This window comes from Dendrobates tinctorius, unplaced genomic scaffold (assembly GCF_039654945.1).
Source record: "Dendrobates tinctorius isolate UK_male_01 unplaced genomic scaffold, ASM3965494v1 ptg000059l, whole genome shotgun sequence".
Lineage (NCBI taxonomy): Eukaryota > Metazoa > Chordata > Amphibia > Anura > Dendrobatidae > Dendrobates > Dendrobates tinctorius.
The window spans coordinates 19,567,258-19,594,532 of record NW_027361727.1 but is presented as its reverse complement, the minus strand read 5'-3'; positions in this window follow the sequence as shown (position 1 = coordinate 19,594,532).

Here is a 27,275-nt window from a genome sequence, read left to right as displayed (position 1 = left end):
GGGCTGTGGGGTACTCGGTACCAGGCCGGGGTCAGCGGGATGTGTCACAGCAGCGGTGACCTGGTCCGTGGCCCTGGGCGCCCAAGTAATGGGGGGGGAAATTGGAGTGGTGGAATGTAGTTGTTTGAATGAATAGTTCGTGACGCCACCTGTGGTGTTCGGCAAGGAAGATGTTAAGCCGACGCTGCATGCAGATCCTCTGGGACTGGTGGTGTGTTGCAGCCAAGATGGTGAAGCTCCCCACAGGTGGAGCTGTAGTCCCAGGGCAGTGTAGATGTAGGGGTGGAGGAGAGGCACAGGCGGTTTAGAAGCTGGTACCCTGATGTAGTGGTACAGGGTGTGTTAGCGCGGGAATAAGTGGAGGACACCAGGGCATGTAGTTCCAAAGCTTTACTCACTGTCTGTAGTACACACAGGTGCCTGCCTCCGTGCTGTGTCCTCCGGGTCAGGGACCCAGTCAGCCTCCAGGCAAGATGGAATGCTCCCTTCCAACACTCCGCCAACATGTGCCTTTCTGAACTTCTCCTCTTATAGCGCCTTTGGTGTGAAGTACTCCTAGTACTGAGTTACACAGGAGTTCCTCCTGACAGATGTTCCCAAGAACTATACTTGTATGGCAGACAGCTGTAGCCTGCTTCGGGGACTCCTAACTCCTGAGTCCCGGCTCACTATCCAAGTTGCTGTTGTGCCCCCAAGTCTTAGATGGGAGTAGTGCATTTACAGCTCACTACTCCACAAGTGTCTGCTGCAGGACCATTAGTATCCATACAACCTCGGGGACCGGGCCCCGGCCTTGCGCTTAGAACTTCTAGGCAGGGTTCTCTCCTAACCCACGTCCTCTGTTCTCTTTTGCTCCTTCGTTCCATACTAGTCTCTCTTTCTTATGGAAGATTAGGTTTCTGTTCAATGTCTTTCTCCTTCTTTCCTTTCCCGTGCCAGCAGACCCAGGTCACTGAGGTCTGCTGCAGCACCTCCTTCCTCCATCCCTCTCCCAGGGTTCTTCTCTCCTCACTCCTCTGAACTGAACTCACTGACTGACCTGAAATCCTAAACCTTCCCGCTCTTTTATGTATTCTAACTCCACCCGCCTCCCAGCACGTTTTGTGTACTAGCAGGGAGCCACCAAAGGTGCTCTGCTACACTCCAAGCAGGGAGCCGCAATGTGGCTTTGCTGAACTACTGTGTTGTGTGGGATGCAGGTGTTGGAGCGTGGTCAGGAGCCTCCAACCTACCTGGATGGTGGGGTACCACACCTCAGGAGGAGGTGCAAGTACCTCTGTGGCAACTGAATCCTCAGGGGCGCCACACATCATCATCAGTCCCGGAGGATCTGTTCTGCAGCGTTAGTCACCTCTGACCGGAAACCACAGGTGGCGTCATGACTCCATTTCCCTACCAATTTCCCATCATTTTCCCCATTACCATCATCACCCTTACATTAACTTTCATTTTTAACTTGATGCCCAGGGCCACGGACCGGGTCACTGCCACCGTGACACATTCTCCTTTAAAGAACCTGACCGGCCCGGTACAGAGTAACCTAAGGCCCTGTGGGGCGATCCAGCAGCATATAAACTTTACAAACTAATATTTCCGCAATAGAGATGAGAAGTAAAAAAAAATAAAAACTGGTTTGTTTGGTTTTTTCAGATCTTTTATCATTATATGGTCAGTTAAGCATGCAAAAAAAGGGTGAAAGACTATAAATATGATCTGATTTGCTGGTGCCTTTGTAGGGGGTGGACTGACCTATCGACCTGTCTGAGATGGGAAGAACATGTAAAGGACGATGTGTACTATGCTTTATTGTATGTATATGGTTAACAGCTGGGGATTAGTACAGGACGACGTAGTACTGGGTATGGCCACAAGATGGAGACAGAGAGCAGTGAGAAACAGGACGATGTAGTACTGGGTTTTGGCCACAAGATGGAGACTGAGAGCAGTGAGAAAAGGACTCAACAGCAGGCCTTAGGCGAGGGAAACTGTATAGTCATGGTGGGCAGAGTTACGGGACTGGAAAGGGGATTTCCAGAAAGAGGAGATATAAGGAAGGAGAGTCCCAGGGGGCAGAGCAGAGAGACACCCACGAGGAAAAGAGAAGTGAGAAGAGCACAGGAAAGGATGGAGAAAGGAGAAGCTCAGGAAGGGCAGAGGAGAGCCATAGACGGTTACTCGGAGAGGGGGGTGGCCCTGGGAAGGCAGCCGCAGGAAAGGATGACAGTGACTGACGGAAGGTTTGGGTACCGGACGGCTGGGACACCAAAGAGTGAGTAGGTGTACAGTGGGCAGACTCAGCCAGTGCTGTGACCATGGGCCTAATGGCAGCCACAGTGAAAGAACCCAGAGGGTCTTTGCCAATCGAAGTAGCAGGAGGTGACAGGTACCCGGGCCTAGGGGCAGAAGTTGCCGTGCATGCCGTGGATGTCAAGAGGACACCCAATAACGTTTTGGACGTGATTGAACGGATTCCTGTGTCTGCCTCCAGTCTGTTCCGTGGCCGAAAGGGACCACCCCCCCAGTCGGCACACGTACCTACACCTTGACAATGCAGTGTAGCATTGGCATTGTATGTGCGCACATCCCTTGGCAACTTGACAGATTCATAAAAAATGTCCTGCCTCCTGTTAGTAGAGGTCAGATACATAATGATGGACAGCATTGAAGAGCTTACAATCTCAACAGAATGTGTCTGTATCATAGCTAGCTTAGAAGTAGCAGTGAGTTGCACTCACTATGCTGGGCTACCTCAGGGCTATATAGTGGAGCAAAGCAGAAAGCTCTTGCTTTTAGTCTGTCTCGACTAGTCTGTAAAAGAAAGTAATGCCGTTGCTGAGGGAAGGCAAGGATATATTCAACAGAGGGGAGCAGAAACGATTAGTCCTGACTTTGATGAGCACCACATCAGAGGAAGTCTGTATGCTGCTTTCTAGGTGGAAGAGGTTTTGACACCACAGAAATGATAAGGGGACTGGTGCCAGAGCATGAGGGACTGATATGTAGTAAGGCCTCTTTCACACATCAGTTTTTTACAATCAGTCGCAATCCATCAAATTTTGAAAAAAACGGATCCTGTGCAGATTGTGAAAAACTGATGCGCTGGATCCGTTCTTTTGACGGACAGCGAAGGATCCTGCGCCCATAGGCTTCCATTATAGCCAACGACGGAAGGCGCAGGATCCGTCGCTGTCTGACTTTTCGACGTAGACAAAAAACGTTACTTTGTCCGTCGTCTCCGGCTGACGGACAAAGAATTTCCGACGGATCCGTTGAACGACGGATGAAGCGTGCGGCCATCCGTCGCAATCCGTCACTAATACAAGTCTATGAGAAAAAAACGGATCCAGCGCCATCAGACGCTGGATCCGTTTTTTTCAAAAAACAAAGGATTGTGACTGATGGCGAAAAAATGATGTGTGAAAGAGGCCTCCTTACTCAGAGAGTTTGCATAATTTCCACAAAAACTACACCAATGTATTGATCTCCTGAATGGTGATCAAGGGAGGGGTCTTAACTAAGTAATGAAAATGATAGGAGTGGCTCAGAGCCTGTGCTAAAGTAACAAGAAGCCACTACTCAGTATGTCACAAGGTATATAAAGATATAAATGTTTGGAACCACAAAGTACATTGCGCTTTCAAAAACTCTGCAACTATCAAGCTGGTTGCTTCATTGGTAGAAAAGTACTCCTGAACTTTTTCCTGTTTATATCTGCATTCCTTCTTCCATTCCCAATCAGGGGCACAAGAAACCCCTCTGTCACCAAGGACTCTCATATGAATTTAAAAGGGAACATGGTGTTGCCTCTTGCCAGGGCCGGCCCGAACGTATAGGCGAACTAGGCGGCCGCCTAGGGCGCCGACCCAAAGGGGGCGCCAGAGAAAAAATAGAAAAAATTATAAAAAATCTTTTCAAAAGGCAAAAATTTTTAGGGATGGAAAGAAAAGTGTACATATTTAAGGGCAAATATGATGCAAGAGAGGTTGGTTGTCACGTGGGGCTTAGTCCCACTAAGACTGTAATACCCGGGGGCCCTGTGATGTCCCTAACTAGGGGAAACCCTGTCTGACCCTCAACCCAGGGTTTTTGCTGATGGTGCAAATGCCTGAGCCTCCAACCTTTCCTTGTCTCCTGCTCAGCCCTGCACTTAACCCTCCACCATCCACCCAGTGAGGAGACACACCACCAAAGCCCCCACACAAATAAAGACAGACAGGGAGAACTTAAACTGCACTGCGCCGCACACACACAGGAATATACAGTAATGTGAACAGGGCACAACTAAACACAAATATGGGAAGGAGAAAGGATAACAACGGATCATACGACACCAGATACGAATCTCTCTCTCTGCAACACCTCCACCCCAGACCGGAACCACTTGGTATGTAACGCAAGCTATAATCGGCGACGCCCATAGGCCAGCATGACTATTTAAAGACCGTGGGCGTGACTAACCATCCAACCTGGTCTCCAGCAGGATTAACCCCCGAGAGCCTGAAGATCAGGCCGGCGCCACTGAGGCTATAGTGGCTGGAGGTGGAACTACCTCTGCCTGCCGGACGCTGTGGTGTGAACAGCGTCCGACATGACATTACCCCGTCTTCTACGAGGGACCTCCGGACTCTCAAGACTCATAGGACCCGGCTTGTCCGGATGACGACGGTGAAAAGAACTGACCAGCCGATCCGCATGTATGTCTGAGGCTGGAACCCAAGACCTCTCCTCCGGACCATACCCCCGCCAGTGCACCAAATACTGAAGAGTACGGCGTACTACTAGAGAGTCCACTACCTTGGCGACCTCAAATTCTAAATCGCCATCCACCATGACTGGAGGTGGCATCGGCGTCACGTCCACAGAGCCTACCACCTTTTTCAATAAAGCTCTGTGAAACACGTTGTGTATCTTGTACACCGCAGGAAGTTCCAACCGATACGCCACTGGGTTAATGATGGCAGAAATCCTAAAAGGCCCAATAAACCTTGGACCCAGTTTTAAAGATGGAATTTTGAGTCTTATGTTCTTCGTAGCTAACCACACTCATTCACCCACACACAGGTCCGGACCTGGCACACGTCTACTGTCAGCCACCCGTTTGTACCTGGCACTCATGCTCAACAAACGCTGTTTCACCCGCCTCCAGACTGATGACAATTGGGCTCCTAGCTGATCCTCCTCCGGGACACCCCCCGAGTCACCCTGACGTAAGGTACAAAACTGAGGATGTTGACCATACACACAAAAGAATGGAGACTCTCCCGACGACTCTTGGCGGTGATTATTTAACGCGAATTCGGCCAGAGGAAGTAAAGTAGACCACTCCTCCTGGTTGTCGGACACAAAGCATCGTAAATATTGTTCTAGATTTTGGTTCATGCGCTCAGTTTGTCCATTAGACTGTGGATGAAACACGGATGAATGTGACAACTTGATCCCCAAACGTGAGCAAAAAGCTTTCCAAAACCTCGCCACAAATTGCGTACCCCTATCAGATACTATGTCCGACGGTACTCCGTGGAGTCTGACGACCTCCTTCACAAATACCTGAGCCAACGTCTTAGCATTGGGCAAAGAAGACAACGCCACAAAATGCGCCATCTTTGAAAAACGGTCAACCACCACCAGGATGACCTTGTTCCCCGCCGAGGCTGGCAAGTCAGTGATGAAATCCATGGAGATTTCTGTCCATGGCCTATTGGGTACCCCCAGAGGCTGTAGGGTGCCAGCAGGACGGGTACGGGGTGACTTAGCCCTAGCGCACGTGATGCAAGCTGCCACGTATGAGACCACGTCCTGCCGGATTTTGGGCCACCAGAAACGACGCGATACCAGCTCTAAGGTGCCCCTCACCCCTGGATGACCAGCCAGTACCGAGTCGTGGTGTTCCTTCAACACCTTAAGCCGAAGATGCAGGGGTACAAATGATTTGTTGGCGGGAAGTCCTGGTGGTACCTCCTCTTGGGCCTCGGCAATCTCCGCCTCTACCTCCGTCGTGAGAGCCGAGACCACTACCCCTTTCTGGAGGATGGGTACCGGCTCTTCCCGAGGTTCTCCCCCCGGAAAACACCTAGACAAAGCATCCGCCTTGGTGTTTTTAGCCCCGGGACGGTAAGTCACCAGAAAATTGAAACGAGTAAAAAACAATGCCCAGCGAGCCTGCCTAGGAGACAGACGCTTGGCCGACTCCAGATAGAGCAGATTCTTATGGTCGGTGATGACTGTGACCTGGTGAGCCGCCCCCTCCAAGAAGTGTCGCCATTCCTCAAAAGCCAGTTTGATGGCCAACAACTCCCTGTTGCCGATATCATAATTCCGTTCGGCCGGCGACAGCTTCTTGGAGAAGTAGGCGCATGGATGCATCTCGCTCAAGGACGAGCCTTGAGACAGTACTGCCCCCACTCCCACCTCCGACGCATCAACCTCCACCACAAAAGGTTTAGACACGTCTGGTTGCACCAGAATGGGGGCTGAAGCAAAACTACTCTTCAGACGCTCAAAGGCACGTATAGCCACCTCAGGCCAGTTCGCCAGATCGGCACCCTTTTTTGTCATGTCCGTGAGCGGTTTGGCGATAGTCGAAAAGTGTTTTATAAACTTCCTATAATAATTCGCAAACCCAAGGAACCGCTGGAGTGCTTTCAGACTCTCCGGCCTCTCCCACTGCAGCACCGCTTGCACCTTAGCAGTGTCCATTTTAAACCCGGCTGCGGACACAATATATCCCAAAAAGGGCAACTCCTGGACAAAAAATAAACATTTTTCCAGCTTAGCATAGAGTTGGTTCTCCCGGAGCAACTGTAACACCTGCCTGACATGCTCCAAATGAGTGTCCCGATCGCTAGAATAAATGAGGATATCATCCAGGTATACAATCACAAATCTCCCCAAGACATGAGCAAATACATCATTAATAAAATGTTGGAAAACGGCAGGCGCGGTGGTCAACCCAAACGGCATAACCAGACTCTCAAAATGACCCTCAGGAGTGTTAAACGCCGTCTTCCACTCATCTCCCTGATGGACCCTTATGAGGTTATACGCCCTGAGGTCCAGCTTGGAAAACCATTTCGCCCCCGCTACCTGGTTGAACAAATCCGGGATTAACGGCATAGGGTAAGGATCACGGCTAGTAATCTGGTTTAACTCTCGGAAATCCAGACACGGGCATAACCCCCATCTTTCTTCCTAATGAAGAAAAACCCCGTGGCTACAGGCGAGGACGAAGGCCGGATGTGTCCTTTGCTCAGACTCTCCGCGATGTAGTCTTTCAGAGCTTGTCTCTCAGGACCAGAAATATTAAACATCCTGGCTTTAGGTAATTTGGCCCCGGGTTTTAACCTGATCGCACAGTCATAGGCTCTATGTGGAGGCAGTTCTGAGCAACCCTTCTCAGAGAAAACATCTGCGAAATCCTGCAAAGCCTCCGGCAGGCTGGGCGTCACGGCGGACACACATGTGGCCAAGCAATTGTCTTGGCAAAAAACACTCCATTGAGTTATGTCCTGAGTTTTCCAATCAATTACCGGGTTGTGTCTGGACAACCATGGAAAACCCAGGACCATTTGTGCTGGGAGATTACGGAGGACCCTACATGTAACCGACTCAGAATGTAGGACCCCAATGTGGAGTTTCACCTCTGCCACAAACTCCGTAATCTCCCCTTGAGGGAGGGGAACAGCATTAATGGTCACCACCTGTATGGGGTGAGGAAGTTTTTCAATCTTAAACCCGGCGGTGTGTGCAAACTCCTCATCTATGAGATTGGTGGCGGAACCGCTATCCACAAACACTGATATTGGTAGCTCTCTGCCCGCGATAATAACCTTGGCAGGGAGCATACATTGAGATACCATCATGGAGGATATGCATACGCTCAGTTGGGTCTCCTCCATACCCTCTGAGCTTAACAGTTTTCCGCCGATGTGACCCTCTTAGGTAGTACCGGGCAAATGTTAATATAATGACCTCTTTTACCACAGTAGAAACATGCTCCGGGCTTCCGGAATCCCGGAGCGCGACGCTTAACCTGTGCCACGCCAGCAATCTGCATAAGTTCAGGGGACTCATCTACTTCAACCACACTTGCACCTCTGCTTTTCCCCAGAGGTAGCGTCTCCTGTGCCCCCTGACGAAAACGGCGATCAATACGTATCACCAAACTCATGGCAGACTCCAACGATGCCGGAGACTCATACATCAGGAGGGCTTGTTTAACCCTCCCTGACACCCCATGCATAAACTGGCTCCGCAGCGCTGGGTCATTCCACTGTGTGTCTACAGCCCAGCGGCGAAATTCCGAACAATAGTCCTCTGCCAAGCGCTCCCCCTGGCGGAGGGCGTGGATTTTAGATTCCGCTAGAGCCAGTCGGTCAGGATCATCGTAAATGAGTCCGAGGGCAGAAAAAACATTATTAACAGAAAGAAATGTAGCAGAGTCAGCTGGTAAGGAAAATGCCCATGCTTGGGGGTCACCACTCAGTAATGACAACACCAGCCCTACCCGCTGGGCCTCATTACCTGAGGAGATTGGCCGCATGTGGAAGTATAACTTGCAGGCCTCCCGAAATACGACAAATTTGCTGCGATCCCCTGAAAAACGTTCTGGCAGTGGAAACTTCGGCTCTGCACCGATACCTGCAGATGCCGTTTGCACCTTCGCTACTACCAGGCCCTGCTGCTGAACTGCCCCTTTCAACTCGGAGACCTGTAAGGACAGCGCCGCCAACTGGCGGGTTATGGAATCTAATGGATCCATGGACTCCTGAAAAAATGTGGGCCGATTATGATGTCACGTGGGGCTTAGTCCCACTAAGGCTGTAATACCCGGGGGCCCTGTGATGTCCCTAACTAGGGGAAACCCTGTCTGACCCTCAACCCAGGGTTTTTGCTGATGGTGCAAATGCCTGAGCCTCCAACCTTTCCTTGTCTCCTGCTCAGCCCTGCACTTAACCCTCCACCCATTGAGGAGACACACCACCAAAGCCCCCACACAAATAAAGACAGACAGGGAGAACTTAAACTGCACTGCGCCGCACGCACACAGGAATATACAGTAATGTGAACAGGGCACAACTAAACACAAATATGGGAAGGAGAAAGGATAACAACGGATCATACGACACCAGATATGAATCTCTCTCTCTGCAACACCTCCACTCCAGACCGGAACCACTTGGTATGAAACACAAGCTATAATCGGCGACGCCCATAGGCCAGCATGACTATTTAAAGACCGTGGGCGTGACTAACCATCCAACCTGGTCTCCAGCAGGATTAACCCCCGAGAGCCTGAAGATCAGGCCGGCGCCACTGAGGCTATAGTGGCTGGAGGTGGAACTACCTCTGCCTGCCGGACGCTGTGGTGTGAACAGCGTCCGACATGACATTGGTTGGGTTGGCAACAATTTCGATAGAATCTGAAGTTGCTAAACAAATTAATCTCGGTGACTTTGTGTCATCCTTTTCAAAAAAAAAGGCAAGGAAACAAAAATTTTAATTACCTATGGTCGTTTTTGTTTTGTGTTATTGATTACTTTGTATATGTTTGTCCTATACAACTTCTCAGAAGATTAAAAAGTTAGAAGAGAGTTAATTAATCATTGTTGTTGTGGTTTATTTTGCTCCTAAATTTATATCCCAAGTTTTCATCTACTGCCAAGAATAGTAGGGGCGCAACAAAATAGTTTCGCCTAGGGCGCCGTAATCTCTCGGGCCGGCCCTGCCTCTTGCTTTTAGTCATTTTATCAACCATCATTTATCACTAGAGGATCAATGGTTAGTAACCACAGAATGTTTTATAGATCACAGCAGAAGTTATATTCTCTCATAATACCTGCAGCATTGCTGAGCACACCCTTGACCAGAGGCATCATAGTATGGCTGGTTAACATTCCAGGTAAGACAGCAAATAGAAAGAATGCATCTTTAAAATCAAAAGTAAGTAAAAGTGAATCTATCACTTAGTATTGAAAATTCCCTAAAAGTCTTCAACTGCATAAATTGTGTCTGTACTCCACTAATAAAATACGGTAAACAAAAGAAACTTTTTTTTCCCAGTTTGGTTGAACTTCCTCTTTAAAGATTAAAAAAAGCAATTAGAAAAAGTTAAAATTCCAAATAATGTATTTTGGATTATTTAAAAGATTCTTATAACTTTATAGCGCAAGAGATGTACTTCAAGTAGGAATGCCTACCTGACATCACATGATGCCACATGATATTTTTATATTTTTAGATGATCCACAGAGCCGATAAATATTGCTCTTGCCTCACAATTATTAGTAATGTTGGCCATAGACTTACAGTAAGACAACAATCCTCCTGCTGATAGCTATCTTCCCTGATTTACCATGGAGGCAGTAATACCCTCAGTGTCTGCCTTGTCTTCTGAGTGCTGTTGTCACAAACCGATATGGTTAAGTACAGCGGAAAACACAACTTACACCAACAACGGGATGGAATGGGGAGAGGAAGACCCTCACAGTAGGGAACAAGGGATGGGGCACCTCCTGAGCTCCAACCTATGCCTGTCCCTAAACTCCCCTAATGCCCTAAGCGGGCCCTTACCCCCGCTGCTGTCTCGTGCCTAAACTCTGTTTATCTCCTCACTATTCCCTGGCTAGTGCAATGGCCGGCAAGGATGTTAGCATCAACGCTGAAAATGGTGAACAAGACAGGGAGAGGGACAACAACAAGACAGACAAAAAAAGGAAAATAGAACTTAAGCCTGTCCCACTGCAAAGCTCCACACAGCTGAGGATATGGCACCAGGATCACATACTCCACAAACAGGAAAAGTACCAATGCGACCAGAGAGCTCTTTACTCCAGGCTTGGTCATCATAGATTACTCTATCACCGACACTCAGCTGATGCGTGGTCACCACTCACATCAGCTGACCAGCAACGCAGCAGTTGCCTGCAAGGAAATAGACATTAACCCCTGCTGACCTGAAAGGAAAAAAGCTACATTTAAATTATAGCAGAACCAGAGCTGCCATGTATCCAAACTTAAATTGTGACAGTACCCCCCCTTCAACGAGGGGCCTCTGGACTCTCCACCCTGGACCTCACCGGAAATGACATACGGTGAGGATGCCTCGACCCACTAGGATTCACCTTCGCAGTCACCTGATCCCCCGGTTTACGGCAAACACAGCCCGATAGAGATGGCAATAACCTAGGCACACAAATCTTCAGAGCGCCGACCCGTGGAATATGTTGTGTACCTGCATTACTGGGCGTAACTCCAGCTGGAAAGTCCCCGGGCTGAGAATGGCCGACACCAGATGGGGGCCCGATCACCCTAGAAGTCCAGGTCCCAGATGCGTACTTCCACCTGATGTTTTTGTTGGACACCCAAACGTATTCATTCACAAATAAAAAAAGAGAAGAGCCAGCACTGCCAGTGGTCAGAACGCATAACATGAGGTGCATATGCACATATCTTACTGCATTCAAAATGAGACATTTAGCAAAATATTGATCAATATATTGAGCCACCCCGCCACGCCAAGGCAATCTCATATGGGGGGTCCTACTCTTCATTTTTATTTATTCACTGTGCCATTGCGGCCTCCTAAATGTTTTAAAAGCAAGACCATATCAAATGCAATCCATACCTGAAGCATATCTGCATCACTCCCGTGCAGCCAGATGGAGCAGGTGCAGATGAAGGCCAACCAGGTCTGAACACAGACATCTCAGGTTTGACCTCCACACACTGCCCAACCAGCAAACACAGATGAAGGGCAATGCAGGCTCAGACATGGATGCAAAAATAAATAAAGCCTGGGGCAGGGCGGGGCTGCCGTGAGTGTGCACAGCAGCCTAGATCAATCACAATAAACACAGAAAAGATGGCGAACATGACCCAGCGTGGACGGCAACAGTGGTGGTCAGCCACAAAACCAATTTGCAATAAAAAAAGAGAAGAGCCAGCACTGCCAGTGGTCAGAACGCATAACATGAGGTGCATATGCACATATCTTACTGCATTCAAAATGAGACATTTAGCAAAATATTGATCAATATATTGAGCCACCCCGCCACGCCAAGGCAATCTCATATGGGGGGTCCTACTCTACATTTTTATTTATTCACTGTGCCATTGCGGCCTCCTAAATGTTTTAAAAGCAAGACCATATCAAATGCAATCCATACCTGAAGCATATCTGCATCACTCCCGTGCAGCCAGATGAGATTGCCTTGGCGCGGCGGGGTGGCTCAATTGAATTGATCAATTTTTTTGCTAAATATCTCATTTTTGAATACAGCTAGACATTATGTGCATATGCACTCCAATTTATGCGTTCTAACCTTAAGCAGTGCTGGCTTCCCCCCCTATTTTCGTATTCATTCACACACAGGTCCAGACCTGAACGTTTATTTCCACGCATGCGTTTGCCAAACGATGGTAAACTCTTCGAGATACAGACAATAGAGGTGTCCCCCTGTGTCACCAAACTCATACCCTTGCTATACACAGACGGAACCACCACCCTCCCTTGATCTCTTCTCCTGAGAGGACTCCGAGACTCAGGCTTTACTTGTGAGGGTTGAGGCTAGCACCTCAGCTGCCCCCACCGGAGAAGAAAGGATAGGATTGAGAAGGACGGTTGATAACGTAGCTCCAAGGCAGCAGTCCTTATAAGACTTGTCCAACTGACTACTTCCGTGAACCGCCAATTTATGACCGGGATGTGACTCTTCAGCGAGGGAAGGCTTAAGACGATGGGAATTCGCATACCCTCCAAGATATAGCACGACAGGAACTCCTTATAAATAGTCCCTATATGCAAGTTAATATTATCTACGACTTGGGTCGCACTCCCCTGGCTGAGAAGAACAGAGTCAATTGCCCAAGTGGTAATTGGTCTCGCCAGCAACCTACCAATCAAACCATGGGTCTGGACAAAGGAAGAACTACCAAATTGACTCCATATCCTCTATCCACAAGCACTGGTATAGTCTCAGTTACCCCACCAACCACCACTTCATCCAGAATGGTACTCTGAGTCAAAAAGATGGAGGAAATGTACACATCCTGGAGGTCTTCCTCCATGCGACCAGGGGAATGTGGCTTTTGTGATGGAGAATGCACTTTGGCGCGAGCTGGGCAGACAATGATGAAATGATCCTTAAGACCACAGTAGAAACATGCCCCCATCCCGCAGCGAACCACAGGCAACCTAGCTTGAGAAGATACTCCTCCCACCTTCATGGGTTTGTCTGCACCAGTGTATCCACCTCCCTAGAAAGAACAACATGGGGTAGATTTGCTGTATGTGTCTCCCTCCTGTATAGCAAGGGCCATGGCTGCCTCCAATGACCCAGCAGTAGCATACTGCACCAGAGTATCCTGAAGCCTAGCTGACAAAAATGGCTCTTAAGAGCATGGTCTTCTAACCATCCATTAGCCTTCTTACACAGTTAGAAAACACAAAGTACCATAAGAACACTGGAGTGATGGTTGTTGGAAATGGGCCTCTATACACCTATGAAGTCATTGCATTACAAACCAGACGTTTGCTGCTAGAATAGTCAATTACCACATTAACAATGTATAGAGTGTATTTCTGAATCATTTAATGTTAGCTTCATTGGAAAAAACTGCTTTTCTTTCAAAAATAAGGAAATTTCTAAGTGACCCTAAACTTTTGAACGGTAGTGCATCTATAATATAACGCTGGGAGCGTCACTCCGTCCGAAGCCTTTATAGACTGCGCAAGCGCGACGCATACCGTGATCTCTGGCAGAACACCTTACCAATCCGGTGTTGCCATGGGGTCTTGCTGGGATGTCAGGAGAGGGCGGATTGTAGCGCCGGAATCAGAGAATGCCCAGTCTGCGCTGTCCGGTGCCATATTGTGGCAGACACACTGCAGTGTGTCTTCAAGAAAATGGCGCCCGAAAGAGAGGACTGCTGTTGTGAGTTCATTTTCCCCTTCACTACTGAGGCCCGAGGAACTCCCTCTTCTGGTAAAGAAAGGTAGTGAGCTTGATTATCAAACACCTGAGTCTGATGATGATGACTGGCTGAGAGGAGTTACTGACTGGATATAAGGCTGCCGACGCCCTTCTGCCCTGCGGGTGATTTCTCTGTGGGATCCTTGGAGACCGGTCTGAATTCCTGCTCCTCTAAAGCTAAGTTTGCTGCTCGGCTTTTTGCATTTGTGCTTAGACTTTGTTTTGCTTTGTTTTTCTGGATTTCTGCAATTCCCTGCTGGGGTGTGCTGAATTCCTTTAGCTCTGTCTTCTGAAGATACCTGAGTGCTGATTTAGTTTTTGAAGCCTAGCTGCTTCAGGGTCTTTTTCATATCAGCTTGTTGGCTTATGTCTTTGATAGGGTTTTGGCAGATTGCAGACAGCAACCTTCCTTTCCTGTTCTGTTTAGCTAGCTTGGGCCCCATCGTTTGCTCAGCCTATCTTTCTATCTGTGTGAGTGTTTTTTCATCTTGCTTCACCGTCATTATATGTTGGGGGCTGCCTTTTACTTTGGGGTCTGCTCTGGGGCAGTTTAGATTTCCTTTTCTGTCTTTAGGCTATTTAGCGCTCCGGCTGTGATCGAGGGGTCTAGGGCATCGTAGGAACCCCCACGGCTACTGCTAGTTGTGTTGATAGGTTCAGGGGTCTGCAATCTGATAGTTGCCAACTTCTCTGGTTTTCTGGACGTAGCTTCTATTTTTGTGTCTGCCTCCTACGGTGACTCAATCATAACAGAATCACCCGCCATACCGCAGATCCTAGGGTACTCTATAGCAGGAAAGAATTGAAAAAAAAAAAAAGTGTGCATATTTTTTCCTCTATATCTCTGAGGCCGTAGGGGGAATTTTTTTTTTCTCTCAATGAGATAAAGCAATTGTCTGATCGTGTGGAGCAGCTCGCTGCGGAAGTGCGGGGAATTTCCGCCTACCTTGCTCATTCACATGCTGCTGAACCAAAGATCCCTACACCTGATGTATTTTTTGGGGATCGGTCTAAATTTTTGAATTTCAAAAATAATTGTAAATTATTTTTTGCCTTGAGGCCTAACTCGTCAGGGAGCTCTGGGCAGCAGGTTAAAATTGTCATCTCTTTGCTGCGTGGCGATCCCCAGGATTGGGCGTTTTCTTTGAAACCAGATGATCCTATTCTGACTAATGTGAACGCATTTTTTCAGGCCTTGGGGTTGTTGTATGACGAACCTAATGCCATTGATCAGGCTGAAAAGACCCTGCTGGCATTGAACCAGGGTCGTGATTCTGCAGAATTGTACTGTCAAAAATTCCGAAAGTGGGCAGTACTTACTACCTGGAATGATAATGCCTTGGCTGCTCTCTTTCGGAAGGGGTTGTCAGAAGCCGTAAAAGATACTATGGTGGGATTTCCTGTTCCCTCTGGTCTTGACGATTCTATGTCATTAGCCATTCAGGTTGATCGGCGTTTGCGCGAACGCAAAGCTGCACGAGAGGTGTTGCCACCTGTTGAACAAATGTCTGAACCTATGCAATGTGATAGAGTTTTGTCCAGAGAGCAGCGTCAGGAGTTCAGAAGGCGTAATAAGTTGTGTTTTTTCTGTGGCGATGCCTCGCATATTATTTCTGTCTGTCCTAAACTAGAGAAACGCTTTGCACACACGTTTCCTGTTGGTGGTGTTCAACCTAAGTTTCTTCTGGCTATTACTCTGATCTGCTCCCTGTCCACATTTTCTGCCAATGCTTTTGTGGATTCGGGAGCAGCCCTAAACCTAATGGACTTGGATTTTGCTAAACGTTGTGGATTTCCGATGACACCTCTGCAGACGCCTATCCCTTTGAGGGGGATTGATGCTACTCCTTTGGCTAAAAATAAACCTCAGTTTTGGACCCAGGTGGTAATGCGGGTCGCCCCAGACCATCAAGAAAATTGCAGATTTTTGGTGTTGCATAATCTGCATGATACTATTGTTCTGGGGTTTCCCTGGTTACAAATTCATAATCCAGTTTTGGATTGGAAATCTGTGTCTGTGGTGAGTTGGGGTTGTCGGTGTGCCTTTAGTGAGGCTCCGGTGTTTTCCACCTCTCCTCAGTCGCATGATGTTCCTTATTATTTGGCAGACTTTTATGATGTATTTAGTGAGAATGAGTCTGCGTCTCTGCATCCTCATAGGAGTTATGACTGTGCAATTGAACTGAGCCCAGGGTGTAAATTTCCCAAGGGTCGGCTCTTCAATTTATCTGTACCCGAGCACGAGGCTATGCGATCCTATATTAAGGAGGCGTTGGAGAAGGGTCATATTAGACCATCCTCGTCACCCTTAGGTGCCGGGTTTTTTTTTGTAGCCAAAAAGGATGGATCATTAAGACCTTGTATTGATTATCGTGCCCTCAACAAAATTACTGTTAAATATCAGTATCCGTTACCCCTGATTTCTGATCTATTCTCCACAGTTAAAGGTGCTTGCTGGTTTACCAAGCTTGACCTCAGGGGGGCGTATAATCTTATTCACATTAAGCATGGGGATGAATGGAAGACGGCGTTTAATACTCCGGAGGGACAATTTGAGTATCTGGTGATGCCTTTTGGGCTCACTAATGCCCCTTCTGTCTTCCAGTGCTTCATGAACGATATTTTCCGAGATTTTGTCGATAAATTTTTGATTATCTATCTGGATGATATTTTGATCTTCTCCAAGGATTGGGATTCTCATGTGGAACATATTCGGACTGTGTTCCGGATCTTGAGGGAGAATTCCCTGTATGTCAAAGGATCTAAATGCCTTTTTGGAGTACAGAGGATTTCTTTTTTGGGATTTATTTTGTCCCCCGTCAACTATTGAAATGGACCCGGCCAAGGTACAGGCCATTTACGATTGGGTTCAGCCCACTTCTTTGAAGGCCCTCCAGAAGTTTTTGGGTTTTGCTAATTTTTATCGGAAATTTATAGCAAAATTTTCTAGTATTGCCAAGCCATTGACTGATTTGACTAAGAAGGGTGCTGATGTGTTAAATTGGTCTCCGGAGGCTGTTTCTTCCTTTTAGTAGCTGAAGCGAAGATTTACCTCCGCCCCGGTTTTGCGGCAACCTGATGTCTCACTTCCATTCCAGGTAGAGGTGGATGCTTCTGAGATTGGTGCAGGAGCTGTTTTGTCCCAAAAGGATCCTGTAACATCTAAAATGAATCCCTGTGCTTTCTTTTCCCGAAAGTTCTCTCCATCTGAACGTAACTATGATGTGGGGAATCGGGAACTGTTGGCCATGAAATGGGCATTTGAGGAGTGGAGACATTGGTTGGAGGGAGCTAAGCATCAAGTCGTGGTCCTCACTGACCACAAGAATTTGATTTACCTAGAGTCGGCTAAGCGCTTGAACCCTAGACAGGCTAGGTGGGCCTTGTTTTTTACACGTTTTGATTTTGTGGTTTCTTTTCTTCCTGGAACTAAGAATGTCAAGGCAGACACCCTCTCTAGGAGCTTCTTTGCTGATTCTCCTGTGGTGACTAAGCCTGCTACCATCTTAGACAAAGGGGTAGTTCTTTCTGCCATCTCGCCCGATTTGAGACGTGCTCTGGAAGAGTTCCAGGAGGACAAACCTGAGCGTTGTCCCAGTGGAAAGTTGTATGTTCCTGACCAGTGGCAGAAGAGAGTGATGTCTGAAGTTCATTGCTCTGCTTTGGCTGGTCATCCAGGTATTTTTGGTACTAGAGATCTGGTGAGTCGTTCTTTTTGGTTGCCCTCCTTGTCTCGTGATGTCAGGAATTTTGTGCAGTCCTGTGGGACGTGCTCCCGGTCTAAATCGTGTTCTCGCTCTAGTGGGTTGTTGATGCCTTTGCCTGTCCCCAAGAGGCCATGAACCCATATTTCAATGGATTTCATCTCTGATATGTCTGTCTCTCAAAGGAGGACTGTTATTTGTGTGATTTGTGATAGGTTCTCTAAGATGGTTCATCTTGTACCACTCCCTAAGTTGCCGTCTTCCTCTGAGTTGGTGCCCCTGTTTTTACAACAGGTGCTTCGCTTGCACGGGATTCCTGAGAACATTGTATCTGACAGAGGAGTCCAGTTTGTGTCTAGATTTTGGAGAACTTTCTGTTCCAAGCTGGGAATTCAGTTGTCCTTCTCCTCTGCTTTTCACCCTCAGACCAATGGGCAGACAGAGAGAACAAACCAGACCTTGGAGTCATATTTGAGATGTTTTATTTCTGCTGATCAGGATGATTGGGTTTCATTTTTGCCCTTGGCCGAATTTGCTTTAAATAATAGAGCTAGTTCTGCCACTTTGATGTCACCTTTTTTTTTGTAACTTTGGGTTTCATCCTCGATTTTCTTCAGGGCAGGTGGAGCCCTCTGCCTGCCCAGGTGTTGACACTGTGGTGGAGAGAATGCACCAGATCTGGGACCAAGTGGTGGATAAGTTATCTCTCTCCCAGGAAAAGGCCCAGCGGTTTTCCAACCGACATAGGACCATTGGTCCCCAGTTTAAGGTTGGTGATATGGTGTGGTTATCATCAAAAAATATTGCTATGAAGGTGGCTTCTCCTAAGTTTAAGCCTAGATTTATTGGACCTTACAAGATTTTGGAGATTATTAATCCGGTCTCTTTTCGTTTGGCTCTTCCTGTCACGTTTAAAATCCATAATGTGTTCCATAAATCTTTGTTGAAGAGGTTTGTTGAACCTGTTGTTCCGGGAGTGGCACCTCCAGACCCTGTATTGGTTGAAGGTAACATGGAATATGAGGTAGAGAAAGTACTGGATTCCCGTCTGGCTAGACGGAGACTCCAGTATTTGGTTAAGTGGAAGGGTTATGGTCAGGAGGATAATTCCTGGGTCTCTGCCTCTGATATTCATGCCAAAAGATTGGTGCGTGCCTTTCATCGGGCTCACCCTAATCGCCCTGGTGGCGTGGTTGAGGGTTCGGTGACCCCTCCTCAAGGGGGAGGTACTGTTGTGAGTTCATTTTCCCCTTCACTACTGAGGCCCGAGGAACTCCCTCTTCTGGTAAAGAAAGGTAGTGAGCTTGATTATCAAACACCTGAGTCTGATGATGATGACTGGCTGAGTGGAGTTAATGACTGGATATAAGACTGCCGACACCCTTCTGCCCTGCGGGTGATTTCTTTGTGGGATCCTTGGAGACCAGTCTGAATTCCTGCTCCTCTAAAGCTAAGTTTTCTGCTCGGCTTTTTGCATTTGTGCTTAGACTTTGTTTTGCTTTGTTTTTCTGGATTTCTGCCATTCCCTGCTGGGGTGTGCTGAATTCCTTTAGCTCTGTCTTCTGAAGATACCTGAGTGCTGATTTAGTTTTTGAAGCCTAGCTGCTTCAGGGTCTTTTTCATATCAGCTTGTTTGCTTATGTCTTTGATAGGGTTTTGGCAGATTGCAGACAGCAACCTTCCTTTCCTGTTCTGTTTAGCTAGCTTGGGCCCCATCGTTTGCTCAGCCTATCTTTCTATCTGTGTGAGTGTTTTTTCATCTTGCTTCACCGTCATTATATGTTGGGGGCTGCCTTTTACTTTGGGGTCTGCTCTGGGGCAGTTTAGATTTCATTTTCTGTCTTTAGGCTATTTAGCGCTCTGGCTGTGATCGAGGGGTCTAGGGCATCGTAGGAACCCCCCACGGCTACTGCTAGTTGTGTTGATAGGTTCAGGGGTCTGCAATCTGATAGTTGCCAACTTCTCTGGTTTTCTGGACGTAGCTTCTATTTTTGTGTCTGCCTCCTACGGTGACTCAATCATAACAGACTGCGCAGGCGCTGATTTTGTCGGCATTGGCGCATGCCCAGTCCTCTCTTTCCGGCGCCATTTTGTGGAATACACACTGCAGTGTGTCTTCAAGAAAAGATTTTGTCGGCACAATCCCATCCTCTCCTGACCTCACGGCGAGGGCCCCGCGTCAATACCAGTGTCTTCAAGAAAATGGCATGCATACCAGAATTGGGGGATGAGAGGTACAATGCATACCAGAATTGGGACGCAAGGGGTGCCATGTATACCAGGATTGGGGATGAGGGGGCCATGCATACCAGGATTGGGGGGTGAGGGGACCATGCATACCATGATAGGAAGGTGAGGGGACCATGCATTCCAGGATTGGGGGATGAGGGGACTATGCATTCCAGGATTGGGGGGGATGAGGGGACCATGCATTCCAGGATTGGGGGGTGATGGGACCATGCATTCCAGGATTGAGGGGTGAGGGGACCATGCATTCCAGGATTGGGGGTGAGGGGACCACGCATACTAGAATTGGGGGTGAGGGATAAGGAAGTACCATGCATACCAGGATTGGGTGGTAAGGAGACCATACATATCAGGATAGGGATGAGGGAGTACCATGCATACCAGGATAGGGATGAGGGGGTACCATGCATACCAGGATTGGGGGGTGAGGGGACCATGCATACCAGGATAGCGGGGGTGAAGGGACCATGCATACCAGGATAGGGGGTGAGAGGACCGTGCATACTAGGATGGGGGGGTGAGGGGTACCATGCAAACCAGGATAGGGGGGGTGAGGGGTACCATGCATACCAGGATTGGGGATGAGGGGTACCATGCATACCCGGATTGGGGATGAGGGGACCATGCATACCAGAATTGGGAGGTAAGGGCTCCCATGTATACCATGTATACCAGGATTGGGGATGAGAGGACCATGCTTACCAGAATTGGCAAGTGAGGGAGTACCATACATCCTACGACAGGAATGAGGGAGTACCATACATCCTACGATAGGAATGAGGGGGACCATGCATACCAGGATTGAGGGGTGAGGGAACCATGAATACCAGGATATGGATGAGGGGGTACCATGCATACCAGGATTGGGGGGTGAGGGGACCATACATACCAGGATAGGGATGAGGGGGTACCATGCATACCAGGATGAGGAATGGGGTGCCATGCATACCAGGATTGGGGAGGGGACCATACTTTCCAGAATAGGGATGAGGGGGCCATGCATACCATTATAGGGATGAGGGGTACCATGCATACCAGGATAGGAGGGGGGCAGCACATACCAGGATGGGAGACCATATACCAATAAAAATGCTCGCCACCCGGGCGTAGAATGGGTTCATAGCTAGTATATACATATACACACACATATACACAAACACATGTATATTCATGTTGGTTTATACTGTCTGATTATAAACCAACAGAAGATTTAGATAGACAGTGTTCCTCTTTTCTACTTCCATGTAACCACTCTCCTCTAACGTAACTTCTGCACACTCTTGGCAAGGGTCTGGGCAGACACTGGTGGTTAAGGCCTGTTTCACACTTCAGTCTTTTATAATGAGTCACAATCCATCAAAGTGTTGGAAAAACGGATCCTGTGCAGATTGTAAAAAACTGATGCACTGGATCCGTTTTTTTGACGATCCGTCAAATCAGCAGTTGCAGGCATATTAAATGAACAGAATTCGAGAGAGAGAGAGAGAAATTTTTTATGCCAGAAAGGCTGTGGGGGTTAAATTAAATGAAGAGAAATTGTTCCGGGCATGCTCAGTTTCAAAAAACGGAATCCAGCGACGGATTCCGTCTTTTGGCGGACGGCGACAGATCCTGCACCCAAAGGCTTCTATTATAGCCAAAAACGGACGGCGCTGGATCCGTCGCTGTCCAACTTTTCGACGTACACAAAAAAAGTTACTTTGTCTGCTGTCTCCGGCCGATGGAAAAAGAATTTATGAGGTATCCGTCAAATGACGGATGAAACGGAAGGCCATCCGTTACAATCCGTCGCTAATACAAGTCTATGGCCGGGGTCACACTAACCGACGCAAAATACGGTCCGTAGTTTACAGGCGTAATACGGATGAATGACCCCTAAATAGTGCTCCGTATGTCATCCGTAAGCAAGGCGTGGTCGCGTATTTTGCGCATGTAAGCATCCGTATGCCATCCGTATGCTGAGATTTTCTCGCCGGCTTGCAAAATGGACATATAATGGAGCCCTATGACAGGGTTTATAACACAAAAGAAAGAATAGATATAGACACATAGAATACATATATATATATATATACACACACACATGTCATTGAGACACATATATATTTATATTTCACAGAGTTCTTCATAGCAGAATAGCCGCTAATTCAATTGCCGGCTTTTGTGAAATCATTCCCCAACCCGACATGAAATGACACATGGTTTACATACAGTAAAGCAGTTCATTTCATGTTTTGTTTTGTATGTCTTTCATTAGTAATTAGATGAGGGTTGATGTGTAAAATTTGGGAGGTGTAGGTGTTAATTTAAGGGGTTAATTTGTTGTAAAAAAAATGTGTGGGCTCCCGCGGTAATTTGTCAATGCGGGAGCCCACACATTTTTTTTACAACGAATTAACCCCTTAAATTAACACCTACACCTCCCAAATTTTACACATCAACCCTCATCTAATTACTAATGAAAGACGTACAAAACAAAACATGAAATGAAATGGTTCACTGTATGTAACCATGTGTCATTTCATGTCGGGTTGGGTAATGATTTCACAAAAGCCGGCAATTGAATTAGCGGCTATTCTGCTATGAAGAACTCTGTGAAATATAAATATCTATATATATATGTGTCTCAATGACATGTGTGTATATATATATATATATAATGTGTATTCTATGTGTCTATATCTATTCTTTCGTTTGTGTTATTAAACCTGTCAGTGTGATTTTACTGTATCGCGCACTGAATTGCCGGCTTTTCTAAAGGACACCGGGTGCGTATTTCTCGCAAGTCACATGTGTGGTCCGTGTGTAATCCGTATTTTTTGTGCACCCATAGACTTGCATTGGCGTATTACGGGCGTAGTACGCTGACAATCGCAGCATGCTGCGATTGGCACGGACCGTAGAATACGGCTGAGAAATATACGGCTGTTGGTAGCTGCCCCATAGAGAATCATTGGTCCGTGTGTAATGCGTGCTTTTAACGCCTCTCACTCGTCCGTATTCCTCTCTAGTGTGACCCCGGCCTATGAGAAAAAAACGGATCCAGTGGGCAAATTTGCTGGATTCGTTTTTTTTCACAAAATGACGGATTGTGACCAAAGACTGAAGTGTGAAACAGGCCTAAGCTACATGGAAACCAGCTGTATGCTATGAAAGATAAAAGCTCTCACTGCAGGAAAATGACAGCAAATAGAAAAAACAAGTTACTGTAATTGCAAACTTGCTTATTTCTAGGCTGTCCAACTAAACAATTTAGTAACTTAAGAATACTCCAACATGTTCCCCTACTAGTTGCTACAGGCAGCTAGAATGGCATTTATATTTGGAATGTTTCATCTAAAAATGACTTACTGGCTTAAATCAAGTTTGTATGTTTAAAGGGAATCTGTCAAAATGATTCACCCCCAAACTTTTCAATTTTTTTCTATGGTCATGTTGCTCTCTGGAATACTAAACACTTGCTTTTGGATTTCTGTTGCTTACCAATTGGAGTCTTAGGGTATGTGCACACGCTGCGGATTTGGCAGCGTGGATTTTGTAAAATCCGCAGGTAAATCTGCAGGTCAAAAGACCTGCGATTTTACCTGCGGATTGCTCTGCGGTTTTGCCCTGCGGTTTTTCATCTCCATAATGGAGGAGATGGCAAACTGCAGCGGAATCCGCAGAAAGAATTGACATGTCACTTCTTTCGGTGGTTTTGAAACCGCAGCAAATCCGCGCGGAAAATTCCGCAGCGTCTGCACAGCGTTTTTTTTTTTTCCATTGGTTAGAATGCTACTGTACACCGCAGCAAAAACTGCTGCAGATCCGCAGCGGCCAAATCTGCTGCGGATCTGCAGCAGAATCCGCAGCGTGTGCACACAGCCTTATGACTCAAAGACTTTTTCCTGTGTATATAACTCTGGGAAGTGTTTACTATATAATTCCTTTTGTGCTGCTTCTGTTTAGCATGCGGGGGTGTATGGTGCCATCTTGTGGTTTCCCGCTTTTTAACAACCTTGTTTGTCTTTGCTTTTTTTGTCAATAAAACGTGTACTTTTTTATTATCATTGGTTCTTGTGTACATTTTCTCTTTTTCTGATATTATCTTACTATACCGAATCATTTATATATCCATTTAAAAAAAATGTTTTGGCACTTCACTGCTTTTTACTATCCAACTTGTTTTTTTTTTTATAAGCCATCATTATTGACCCAACTCTCTCTCATCTCTATATACAGTAGATAACACAGGATCCACCATTCACAGTAGTTGATGTCACAGCTCACCTCCTCCCCCTCCCTTCTCAATAACTTTTAATGGGATCCTTACACACCAGTAGCATCAGTCTATTGTCGCTAATGTCCATGTGCCCACCAGGAGGAGGTAGGGGTCCAATAGTCTAGTTGTCAGTTTGAATGCATTAATTTTCTGGTGATTTTTTTTTGTAGATATGAAAATAAATAAAGTAAAAGAAAAGAAATCTAACATAAAACTTAATTTAAGCAATTGTATCCTGGCAATGTCCATCATTCATGCAACCATCACTGGCCTCAGCAGTGACATTTGCAGGCACAGAAGTTACAGCTGAGGCCAGTGATTGGATGCAATGTTCATGTGAATGATGGTCGGCAGGACCAATGGGGAGCACTGAAGCAGTTTGGAGTTCACAGGATAAAGGGAATCTGTCACCCTATTTTTCGCCTATCAGCTGCTGGCAACGACATCAGGGGCTTATCTACAGCATTCTGTAATGCTGTAGATAAGCCCCTGAAGTAACCTGAAAGGTAAGAAAAATAAGTTATATTATACTAACCCATGGACGTTCCGGGTCCGGTCTTGGTCCGACAGGTGTCGCGGTCCGGCGCCTCCCATCTTGTAGCGGTGACGTCTTCTTCTTTCCTTCCCATCGCGGCTCCTGCGCAGGCACACTGCTCTGCCCTGTTGAGGGCAGAGCAGAGTCCTGCAATGCGCAGGCGCCGGGAGAGGTCCGGCGCCTGCGCACTGGAGTATTCTGCTCTGCCCTCAATGCTTATTTCTTTATTTTATTAAATTGCCAAATCTTGCTCAACTTTTGAAAAATCCTAGAAACCTTCTTTAAAGTGATTGCCCCATAAACAACAATGATGAACTATCTACAGTATGGATGATAAATGTGTGATCCTTAGTGGTGCAACTGCTAAGATTTTCACTAGCGGTGCATTCAGAAGGCCATATATATCGGACTAAGATCGGACCGCAATGCTCGGACTGGTCGCGGCTCTCTCAACACAAGTGTGACAGCTACTTAGAAATACATCCTGTCAAACTCGGGATAGGGAAACAAATGGCCAGTCCCAGCATTGCGTTGCGATCTTCGTCCGAGTTATGCGGCCATATGACTCTTCCCTAATCCTGAGAACCTCAGCAATAATACATTTATGAACTATCCTGTGGATTCTAAAATAAATTATATATGGTCAACCTCTTTAAGATTTCTAGTACACTTCTTTAAGTAGCTTAAGCACATAAATAAGGCCAGATAATGCCAGACATTTTATTGTGAACTGTATAACATTGCACATTATATTCTTAAACAACCTTGTACTCATAATATTAGGATGGTTCTTTGTAAGTTATTGTTGTTTCATAGAGGGAATTGTATGATTCACACGGTTTGAAGTTTCGTATATTGTAATAATCTTCATTGCTTCTGTCCTCAGTGATCTTCTGAGTATCGGCAGACATGTTCTTTTTGACGATATCTAGTGTGCAGCGATGCAGGAATATGTACTGATCCTAGAATGGGGACACATAATTACACATGCTCACCATCAGAACAAAATGGAAAGGGTTTCGAAAGTTTTATGTAAAATAAAGCTCATTCGTTGCCTAAATGAAAAGTTCTACAACTTCCTAATATAGTTTGTTTAACAATGCTTTACCATTTTCAAAACGTAGGATTGATGTCGGCGAAAGAGAACAATCTTATTTACATTTAGTAGCTAAACATATCCATGTTACGAGATCACCAAAAGACTTTCCTTTCGCTATCTATTTGGTGGGTATCTGTCAGTACAAAAAAAAAAAAAAGTTCTGGAATAGTGTTGTATACTTTGCTATTTTATCCCTGTGGGGTTTGGGAGTCTGGATATCAATGTACGGCAATCATCAGAGATTCCATTTAACATATATGTTGGTAACTTTTCTGGCATATATAGTAAAGTTAACAAAAATAAATAAAATAGCCCCTCAACCTGTACACAGCTAGTTCAGGTGCCAGCTGAGAAGGGGATACAGTATCTACTCTAAAAAATGCTATCAATACCATGCACTCCTGACTAGTGATGAGCGAGTATACTCCTTGCTTAGGTTTCCCCGAGCATGCTCAGGTGTCCTCCGAGTATTTTGGCGAGGTCGGAGATTTAGTTTTTGTCTCCTCAGCTGCATGATTTGCTAGACAGCTTGAATTCATGTGTGGAATGCCTGTTTGTTAGGGAATCACCACATGTATTCAGCCTGTCTACAAGTCGCAAATCAGGCAGATGAGACGACGAAATCTAAATCTCCGAGCACGCCAAAATACTCGGAGACCACCCGAGCAATGAGTATACTCGCTCATCACTACTCCTGACTGATGTAGTGCAAATTACCCGAAAGATTTGGGCAGCTTCCACTCAGTTTGCACTGCCAGAGTATTGTCTAGACCGGCTACTAATATAGGATGTTCTATATACTGTATATATCCAGTCCTCAGCTGACAGCAGGACTCACAATGTACAGGGTTTGCAGAAGGCCCTAAGATTGGACATCAATATACTGGTGGGGATCTAGCGTTAAAATAGGCCATCCATTTTAAAGACAAATATATTCTCTTTAAAAGAACCTGTCATGTTCAAATATGCTACAATACATTTTTATACCCTAGATTCGTATTGTGTTAATCTGCAGGTAAATAGTGTTACAATGAGGACCAGTCACCAGGACAAAATTAACTTATATCCTCCCATGAGCCTTTGGCTTTCAGTCATAGGAGTGGTGCAGGCATTGACCAATATACTGTGAACGGCGGCTGTAATCACTCCTCTGTACTTTGATTGACAGCTCAGTCTGCAGTGCATAAGTGGAATTAAAGTGTCGGGAAGTGATTACAGCCATCATTCAGACTATAGTGATCGATGGCTGTAGCCGCTTTGTGCACACACCTATGACTGAAAGCCGGTGCCCCCCAGGCAGAATATAAGTTAATTTTATCCTAGTGGATGCGCTTTCAGTCAGGTCACCGGAGAACATTTTAGGCTATGTGCCCACGTTGCGTGTTAAAACGCACACTGAAAACCGGACTCCTTCCCAGAAATCACGCGTTTTTTCCCCGCTCGATTTCACCGCGATTTT